Consider the following 9191-nt stretch of genomic DNA (forward strand, 5'->3'; position numbering starts at 1 on the left):
AGCCAGTTAGAGAAAAAGAACAATCAGTTAAAGAACTCATGCTAGTTGAGCTTCAAAAGGAGGCAAAAGATAAAAAGAAAGCCAAGTCACAGTTGAGAAAGTCAGTGAAGCCACTGATCATTAAAGAACAACCTCAGCCATCAGCAAAAGAAGAAGCTCAGCATAAGAAAACTGTACCTGGACCAAGTGGATCTGAAACAGTGTCAAGAGTTAGGACAAGGAGCCAAATAAGCAAAGAAAAAGGCAAAGCATTAGCTGTTGAAGAAAGCCCGGTATCTAAGGCAAGCCTAAGTGATTTGTTGGAGGCCATTGAGTTTGAGCAAATTGAACCGGTGCACATTGAACCAGTGCATGTTGATTTGACACAGTCATCACCAGAAAGCACCAAGAAGTCTAGAGCTTCAAAAAGACTGAGGTTTGATGAACCAGGTGATGAATTCATACTCAAGCCTAGAAGACTTGATACGAGGAAACAAGTAAGGGAAGCTGAGAAACTCCTAGAACAGAGGTAGCTGAAAATTTGCCTAGAACAGAGGAGGCAAAAAAAGTCAAGAAAAAAGACACAAATAGAACAGTCATCATTTCCCAAGGAGGTAATATTATAGCCATAAAGAACCAGTTGGAGGCAGCTAAAATTGAAATTGATAAGGTGAAGAATGCCACTAGGGAGTTTGCAGTCAGGTATGCAAATTATCGAAAATCTGTTTTGAAAGGAAGTAAAAACCTAGTAAGTCAGGTGGATTCAGTAGCTGATGTCTACACATGGATAGTTCCAGCTCTCAAACAGGCCAAATTCATCAGAAAGATAAACATGTGTTTAAGAGCCGAAAACAAAGCTATGAAGAAGAGGATTGAAGACTTGGAATCACATCTAGGTCAGTGGAAGAAGGTTGAAGACTTAAAGGCCCAGCTAGACCAATTAGCTGATAAATGAAGTTGCTGCTCAAAGAAAGGTGTTGTTCTAAGTTTTGTCAAATCTTGTTTAGTTTCATTATTTTGAGACATCTAGATCCCTGCCATATGTAAAGGAGTTCTAGCAATTAAAGGTGTAAGCAGTAAATACCTCAGGGCAAATACAAGTTGTTTTAACAAATTCAGCAATTTCGTAGCGCACTACGAAACTGCTGTAGGTGGTGTTTTCAAAGAAAATGAACAGTTTGATAATATGTGCGGGAATTTTCAAAAGGGAACACCTAAAGGTTATGTGAAAGATCAAATAAAGACTTCCCAGCCATTCCGATCAAGACAAGTGTTCCTTCAAAAGGGTGAAATGTTTTAACCTAAGTGTAAATTTTCGGTTATAAAGCCACTTTATTGCCGGTTATAGGGTGATTGAATGAATTGCATACATGGAATTTTGGCTTGCGCACCTGGCCATCGATGGAGCATCCAACTCATCGGGAAACATGGTGGTGTTCTATTGTTTTTGGGTTATTAAAGAGACTTAAAGTACATGTTGCTGCATATTCAAAGTGATGGGGGACCAGAACCGAAAAGTAAGGGATATTCTCAGCCAACACGGAGCAGATTAAAGCCTTCAGTATCCAAAGCCAACATGGGACATTAACTGCTCATCTCATGCCATCTCAGCCAAACGAAGAGGAAACCAGGTGTCAAAGCTGCAAGGAGGAATCATTCCACGAAGGAGATAGAGTCAGAGTTATAATTAAATTAGAACTTTTTAGAACTTCAGTTAGTGGTTATTGTATTAAATAGTTTGTTTCAAAGCAGATAGGTGACATAAATGGCAGTCATCGAGCTCCCCTCATGCTGGAGGAGGAAGCTCCAAGTAGTTATGATTATGTTTCTATATATAGCTGAATGAGGAATGTAAGTAGGGTTGGATATTTTATGAAAACAGAGTGCTATTTTGGCTTGTGTAAAGAACAGTTTCAGTAATACAATTGGCTGCTTGTCTTCTCAGGATTCATACAGTGTTTCAATGCTCAAGATATGTGGTTTTGCTTTATCTTTAATGTTTTTTACAGTTGTATAAATACACAATCACTCAGAATTCACTTTGCTGCTCTGATTTCCTGTGTGTATTTGTAAGCTGAGGTTTTCTATGAGATGTGTTTTGAGTATTTAAACATCACATGCCCTGAATTCTATGTATGAGTAGTGTTATAGTTTACTGAAGTTTGATTAAACTCCATAAGCCCAATGGAAGTCTTTGTAATGTCTGTCCAGCCATCATGTTTGTTAAATTCACCTTGCAAGAGTTAGCCATCTTATCAATAATCAAAATCAATAACATTTTGAGAGAGCCCTCTCAGGCTAAGGAGGCTAAGCCTTAGTCAAAAGATTGGTCTGAAACAGTTACACAGAGTCTACTGATCAACAGCCCTTCAGTGCTTGATTTTGTGATAACAAATACCATGTGCCATTTTGGTGAATGCCATGGGTCAATACCATGTGCCATTTTTATTTTTATTAATACTAATATTAGGGTTAATAATGTTTTTTTGCATCGTATTAATAACAATCTAGTCCATGGTATTTGTCCCATAGTATTTTGCCCATAGGTTTCACCTAAAAATAACGCATTTTTTGAGTGTTCGTAAATATAAGGTGACTTATGGAGTATATATGAAAAAATGTTTTATTTGTTTACCATACCTCTTGTTTATTTATATTTTTATTAATTTACCATACCTCTTTTACAAATATGGTATTTGGCCCATAGGATTCACTTAAATAAAACCTCTTTCTTGAGCCTTCATAAATAGAACAAGGGTTATGGACTAAATATAAAAAGAGGTTTTATTTATTTACCATACGTCTAGTTTATTTATATTTTTATTTATTTACCATAACTTTTGAGTAAGTATAAAAAGACGTTTTTATTTATTTACCATACCTCCACTTTACTTATATTTTTATTTTTTTACACGCTTGCATGTATATAAGGTGACTTATGGAGTAAATATAAAAAATGTTTTATTTATTTACCATACCTCTCATTTATTTATTTTTTTATTAATTTACCATACCTCTTTTATAAATATGGTATTTGGCCCATAGGATTCACTTAAATAAAACCTATTCTTGAAAATGGGCGAATGGATTCACTTAAATAAAACCTATTCTTGAAAATGGGCGAATGGAATGTTGTAACTCCTAGTTTCAAGGGCTAAGTTGACCTTTTTTACCCTCTCCCTTAAAATTAGGTGGGCTATTTGAGGTGATTTGTGAAAATGTGCTATGATACAAAATATTCGCCCCCTAAAAATTTAAAACCCCTTAATTTCGCCAAAGGGCGAACATTCATCCCTAAAATTTTATATGCACGCTAGGATGTCCATTTCAACAGATTGAGGGGGTCCGATGAGGAAATGACCGTGGAATTTGCATTGAATTTGGGAGAAGGAGGCTCTCAAGTCCATGGAATCGAGATCCCTATAACAAAGGAAATCATCGCGGAAGTCAATGGGCTTCTGCAAGTTGGGCAACAATGGTTCTCAAGAAGGACTGCTCTTCTAGAATTCCCTAAGGCTTTTCTTCAAGCAAGAGAGAGTATAGCACAGAAAGGTCGGGGGTATGACAGATATTTGCTACCACATCCATGGGGAGGAGTAGCAGAATTCATCATAAAATATATGACGTGCGAAGGAAGATATTCCACCATATTCAAGTACCATCTCCACATATTAGCTCACCTACGATTTCCACAGGCAGAAGATTTCTCAATGAATGTGCCCTATTTTCTACTAAGGAGCCTTCACTTAATGGCACATTCAGCTCAGGAGGCATGACAGGTGTTGGCAGTCATCACTCATCATGGGTTGGTTCAGTTGCTAATAATGAATGCCATTAGACAAATCTCGATTCCATGGGAGCTGTTTCAGGACTCCACAGAGGAAAAAATAGTTGTTTTTATGGCCACTAGGGCAGAATAACCTGAAGCTATGGAGGAGGATGTTGTAGAAGATGATTATGTCGACTAGGAGGAGCCGGAAGAAATGGAGATGGAGAAAGAGGAATTTGGAGATGAGGCGGCTCCCCAAGAGGAAGCCGAAACTGTGGAGTCAATGGCAGATATGGGAGTTGATACAGAAAGGCCCACTAATACCATGACTGAGGTTGTCCCACAAGAACCAGCTTCACCCGTGGAACTAGTAGAGCAATGTGATAATTTGGCAACCACAATGTCATACCCACAATAGGCCAGCGTGTACAAAGCGGTCGATATGGTGACTGAGGGTACCCCACAAGGATCCCCTATCACCATGGAGCTAATGGATGAGGAACAGAGACAAGGAGGGCCCAGGGCAGAGGAAACCATGGGACTTGTGGAGGAAGTAGTGGGAGAACTAGGGTGCGAGGTTGACGCTGACCCACAAGAACCAGCATCAACTTTGAGGCCAAAAATTGAAGATGCAACGCAGTTCTCTTTCTTCTCCTTTATTCAAAGAGGAGGGAGGGTAACTCGTTCCCATCGAAAAAACAAAGAAAAATATTTCACCATTCCTGTGGCTCTGAATATTTCACAAAGGCCACAAACATACAGGGTGGAAGCTACTCAGGTGGCGGATACCTCGGAGCAAGAAAGGAGAAATGAGATAGAGGTCCCAGAGGCTGGAGAATCGGGAGGAATCCCAACAATCACATCAGTAGGAGAGCATCTTGCCAGGGCATAGTCAGTCGTGGTGCGTGTGCATGAAGAGGAAATCACCATTGGAGAAGAGGAGGGACCAAGTGAAATGGTCCCAATGAATGAGACAACGATACAGCCAGGTGAGGAGGCTGTGAAGCATGAAGTAATTGAAGAAGAGCATGCAGTGAGGGAAAATCCAATAGTCAAGACAACAAAATATGCTTCAAGGGATTTACCTCTGGCTGCTGGAATGGAGGAAGTACTAGTTAAGCAAGAGTGGATAGAGTTGTGTGAACAGTGAAGGCTTCCAGTGAAGCAAAAGTATCAGCTTCAATTCAGGGAGAGAATGCAGCTCAAAATGGAGGTAAGGAAATTGAGAAGGAAGGTGCATAGAATGCAAAAACAAATAAAGAAGTACAAGTGGCAAGCCAAAAAGTCCAAAACTATCAGGGTTGAGCAGAAACCCAAGTGGACCAGATAACCATGACCTTTGCTGCCACTCAGATAGACCGGTTGAATGAATGTTTGAATACCAGGAGTATGCCTTAATGACTGAAATATAGTCCTGAAAATCTACTACGGCTCAATACAAAAATGAGATCAGGAGGACTGAAGAAAGAGCCTCCATAACCATCTTTAGATATGTGGATCACATATATGTTATGAGGTTAAGGTATGCAAAGCAGCGGCTCAAGATGGAGCAGCTGGAAAAGCAAGTAGTAGAACTGAAGGTCGATAAGGTGCATATGTTCCATCTAGTGCAAGAGGTTATGGCATGTCGTCCCCTTGCTTCTTGTTATTCTTTTTTTTTTGCATGAATGTTTCCTTTTATTTTTCATGGAAAGCATTAAGAACGAGATCAACTATGAGATAGAGGATGGTGCACAATTCCTCCGAATTTTGAGGAGTCACGATGTGCCAACGCAACATCTGATGTGTGAGTTTTACTTGCATAGGTATCTACTGCGTCTGGACAGAGATTTTAACGTAGTTCCGTATGTACGGAACATTCATTTAAGGGCCCTCACCTCTTATGCTTTCAATCAGATTCACTAGCAGAAGGCTTGTAACACTTTTAAATCCAATCAAGTTACAAAGCCATTTATAGTAAGAGGAGAACATGAGAGGTCAGACACAATGTTCAATAAGCACACCACCTTTATGGGGATTGGGGGAAACAAAGATAGAATGGTGAGGACACAAAGATGGTGTCTCAATCTTTGTGTCAAGCAACTCATCACATTTCAAAAAGAGGCCCTTGATTGCTATTAGAGAAGGTGGATGATGTCACCTACAACTGTCTGGAGCAAGGAACCTTTTGGGGCACCAAATTTCACATGAGTACTTACTAGAGTGCCCAGGTATGTGGCATGTGTCTAGACATGTGGGACCCGGTGGATGGGAATCCGGTTTCAGTTTCCTATTCTTTGGTTGCCTACCGAAATTTATACTCCAGCTTATGATGTTCCAAAGGATTGGTGGAAGGAAGATCTCCTTTCGAATGGGTTTAAAGTTCCAGGGACAGAGATGGCTGCGGAATATGATCTTACCCAGCTTCATGAAACCTACAGCCTATGGAACCTAGATTTGTGAAGGTGGTGGACTGCATGAGGACATGCAGAAGGCTAGTTAGGGGAAGATGTTGGGTACCAATCGAGCCATCTTTCTGTCCATTTCTATTATCCTTTTTGACATTTTTGTACTCATTTACCCATGATTTTATGCTAAATTTACAAGGTAAATACCCCTAACTTGTCCAATTGGAATATTTTAATCAATGAAGTAAAACTCACGGAGTCTATCTATTTGTGGTATTAAAATATGTGTTTGACCGTAGCATCAAGAACAGGAACCCTCACCTCAACATCTCACAACAGATCTATTAACGACCAACCATAAGGAGGTCACGCAACTCGGGGCACAGGTTCCCTGAAACTATTTTTGGGATTTTTTGTTATCTCGGACATCTGGTGTTGGTGTCATTCCAACTGATGTATATCTTTGTATCTGCAATTACCATGTTTCATGGAGATCTGTTATTCTCCTGCACTATGTATAAAATGCAGGTTGTTCCTGTCAATGGGGGATTCTCCCATCAGCATTATAATCAATTGTTACGGATTAATAGAATATCACTTGTTTTGTTGTTGAAAGAATAACTTCGGCGTAAATCACATGTAGATAGACATTTGTCGACGCGTTTCGAACCAACTAGTGTGGTTCATCATCAGGAAAAGTTGGTTCGAAACGCGTCGACAAATGTCTGTCTACATGTGATTTACGCCGAAGTTATTCTTTCAACTATTATGGATCACAGAAGCCTCAATTCAACTATTGTTTTGTTGTTTCAATAATTTCCGTGACCAACACAGCCTTGATCAAAGAGTTGGGCCCGCTCTTCTAATTAGGTGTTGCATATTTGTATGTGTATCATTTATTAGTTTATGTTTTTTGTTCCAGTCCTTTACTGTTTATAATTATTTCTAAAGTTTTGTAATTAGTTTAATCTTACATCCATGTTCTGAACTTAAGTGACAAACCCTTGGTCGGAACGGATTACACTTTTGTCCCTGCATATACCTTATGCATTGCCTTGAAAGGATACACACCCAGATTAATAAACTAATGTTGGGATAGGGTGAGTAAATCGTTCATCCCTGGACCCCAACAATTGGTTCATGGGATTACCTGGAAATAGCATCACAACTTGGGCTCAGATGCAGCAATCCTTTGACAACAAGTATTGAGACTATTGTAAGTCAAAATATACTAAAGAAGAAATTTTCCAAATGACCATAGGAAGTGATGAGTCCCTGGAAGACTGTGAAGAGAGGTTCCAGATCAATTACAAAAGCCTTGGATGTACACTTGACCCTGAATCTTTGAAGCTGGTCTTGCTCGGGGGAATTTGGGAAGATCTTTTAGACACCCTCCATCGACTAGCCAGAGGAGACATCTACCAACTATCCTATGAGGACATAAAGACTGTTTTTAGAAACCGTTCTAGAGCAAACAGGAAGAAAGGTAGGGGGAGCCAACCCATAGCCAGTACCTCTTCCTCTAACTCATCCATTAAAGGAGAAATTGCAAACATGTTGGAAGACTTCAAGAGTGAGATGCTGCAGACTCTTGCCATGCAAATAGATACCTTACATATCAAAAGGAAACAAGAAGAAGCAGAGAGGGCTTTGGCCTTTTTTTTCCCTAGATGCACCAGAAGGCACCCTAGGAATGAATGCCCATTGAACTCTATAGAGGTTTGTTCAGTCTATGAAGAAAATCATTGTATAGATAAGTGCCCTTCCTTACCTAGACTTAAAGCTGTATATCAAGGGGCTAAGGGAGTCACTCAATAGCTCTATTACATAAACCAAAGGAGGCCACATGGACCTAGACCATACCATTAGGGGACATAGGGGACATCTCAGGCATACTACAACCCCAACCAAGTCACTTCCATACCTTCTTGGGCCCCCCCTGCTCATCCTTCCTGGTCCACGCCTCCTCCTTGGTCCTTCACATCTCAATATCATGCCCAACTAGCCACCCATTCATTTCAACCCTATGCTCAGCTACAACCTCAATGGAATGCATCTCATTAGGAGTGGAGGCCCCAATACAACTCTCTTCCCACTCTTTTACCTCCACCACCTACCCAACCATAACCGTTACCTCCTGCTCCACCAAAGCAACCCCAAATTCCTATCCAACCAAATCCGAACCCAAAAAATAGACAAGCTTAGCAAGTGTATAGTGGGGAACCATCATGCCCAACTTACCCTGTGGAGATTCAGGAAATTAACTTGCGATCTAGGAAAGTTCTCCCAAATAGCCAGCCTCCACCCAGGGAAGTTGAGGAAGATAAAGAGGAAAGTGAACCTAAAGCAATTCCACCCTTTCCTGAGAGACTATCCATGATAGTCTAGCCTACCCCAGAAGAAACTGAACTCCTGGGAGAATTGAAGCACTTATGTATGAAGATACCACTTCTCCAAGCCATAAAATGTGTGCCTATCTAAATAGGTTGATCAAAGAGAAGTGCTTTAGGTATCCAGGAAGGCGTAAGAGAGATGCCCCAACCATCATTGTCATAGGAAAACTATCCAACCTGATGTTAGCATAGGTAATCTGTCCAAAATATCTGGACCCTAGAAGCCCAGTAGTTGATGTCCACATCAATGGCACCATGACCCCACATACCTTGATTGATCTGGGAGCTACCATTAATGTGATGACAAAGGACACAATGCTCAAACTTAACCTCCAGGTCTCCTTGAGGAAGACCATGACCGTGCTACAGCTAGCAGACCGCTCCACCGTGACGCCTGAGGGTATTGTGGAAGATGTGATGGTCTCAATTGATTCTTGGGAGTACCCTGCTGATTTCTTAGTTCTCCATCCAAAGGAAAAGCTCACTGGGTATCCTCTCATTCTGGAAAGACTTTGGTTGGCTACCACCGATGCCTACATTAGCTGTCGAGCTGAGAACATGACCATAAAGAATGGGCACATGTCCAAGCCGTAAATCCTATATCCTCCTACCCAACCCTTGCTAGAACATGATATACCTCTCTGGTTGGAGGAGGAAGATGAG

The sequence above is a fragment of the Pinus tabuliformis genome, chromosome 8 (genome assembly GCF_031772625.1).
Source record: "Pinus tabuliformis cultivar Carrire ecotype Pingquan chromosome 8, CPIR1, whole genome shotgun sequence".
Classification (NCBI taxonomy): Eukaryota; Viridiplantae; Streptophyta; class Pinopsida; order Pinales; family Pinaceae; genus Pinus; species Pinus tabuliformis.